Raw genomic sequence first — 1,868 nt, 5'->3', positions numbered from 1 at the left:
GACATCTATGTACAAAAATTCTTTCATTACCACTACAGAAGTTGTTGAACTTGAAGACCGTGTTCATTTCGCGAGGATGTCCTCAGCTGGGCGGCACCGCACTTCGTCATGAAAGAGGTTAGATGCTACGGAAAAGGGGACACGGTCACGATGTCCGTATCCACTCTTTCTCGTAGAATCGAACCTCCTTCTTGACATACGTTGCTGCTCGACGGAGAACATTCTCGCCGAAATGAACACGGTATGCAAGTTCAACAAGTATATGGATTTAAAAAACCATATTGAATTTGATAAGATAAACCGTCTAGACAAGGTAGCATCATTTTTAAACCACTGAAGTAATGCATACTATATATGACACATCAATCTCCCTCACATTCTAGCTCAAAATACCTCTCCATTTTTCTACTTCATCATCACATTGTAGCAAATAATCTTTCCATCTCCAAAGCATAAATCAAAGCATAACACGAGGATGAAGTAGCAAACCTTCGCAACACTTGTGTTGGATGAGTCAAATTCCCACGAAAATGAGGGAAAAAACTTCGGGCAGCACCTCCCTTGCTTTGGCACCACCGGAGAGTAGATGAAGCTCAGCTCTCTATCAATGTGCTGGACTGCTCGGACTGGAGGAAGAAGAAAGTCTCTGTCTCGGGATACAGTGGGGGATGAGTTTTTATCCCGGTTAAAAACTCCAACCGAGACAAAAGGAAACACCTTTTGTCCCGGTTGGAAGTTTATCCCGGTTGGATCCTCCAATCGGGATAAAAAGGTTCCGCCACCGACGCCCCCCAGCTAGCCGTTGCAACCGGGACTAAAGGGGGACCTTTAGTCCCGGTTGCAATTACCAACCGGGACTAATGCTCCCCTCCAAATTTCCGCACCCCGGCGCACCCCCTTTTATCCCGGGCCAACTTTAAACCGGGATAAAAGGGGGCGGACAGTTCTCTACTAGTGTTAGAAAGCCAAAATGAATAGTGAATTGGAATGGAGGGAGTGACAATGTAAAAGAATCTTACTGGAGGTTGTTGATATCTGGAAGGACAAAGGAAAAAGAATAATGTCATCATATGAGATTCAAGAAATATCAAAGTTGTATTCTCTAAAAACAGAAACATGAATCCAGGAAAGGAGTGAAAATTAATTTGATCAGTTCATTAGTCTAGAACGCCACAATGTGGGAGGATTCAAGGCAGCTTAGTGATCAGTTCATTAATCTACAGTGCACTGCATCGTTGACGAAAATATTTTAGGCATTCGGCGGCTTAGATATGCCTATGGCGGCTTACTGCTTCGACATGGTCAACTACACACAGCACGATGCACATGGAAGGAACGGAACAGGATGCTACTCGAGTGCAATTTCCCTTTTTTTTTTATGCATGTTAGGATCTCTACTATCTTTACTGCACGAGGCTTCTATATAAGCCCCCATCCTGCTCATGGACTCAGACCAACAATACACACTCTCCAGTCTCCAGCTCCCTGCTAGCATCATTCTCGCTCACACACATCATCTACATACAGCAGCAACAGCCATGGCGCCCTACATTGCCAACCAGAAGCCTCTCGTTACGATGGCACTTTATTCTGCTCGCTGTCCTAACCATTGCAAACTGCATCTGCTGCACGGGCGCTGCACGGGATCTTTCCCGGCAGCGGCTCCTGTCGCAGAGGCTGCCTATGGATGGTGAAGGTTTGAGAGGGTGGGGTGACGGGAGCACCGCCCGCCACCTACAAGGGACGCGGCCGAAAAAGCACGAAGGTTCCAGGGTTTTTCATGGCGAATTGCCATTTTTTGTTGACAGTTCCAAATGCCCGCAGGTGGCAAAAAAGTTCCCCCTGCCTATCAATGGGGTTTGCCCGAC

Source organism: Setaria italica, chromosome VIII, assembly GCF_000263155.2.
Source record: "Setaria italica strain Yugu1 chromosome VIII, Setaria_italica_v2.0, whole genome shotgun sequence".
Taxonomy (NCBI): Eukaryota; Viridiplantae; Streptophyta; class Magnoliopsida; order Poales; family Poaceae; genus Setaria; species Setaria italica.
This window is presented reverse-complemented; position numbering follows the sequence as displayed.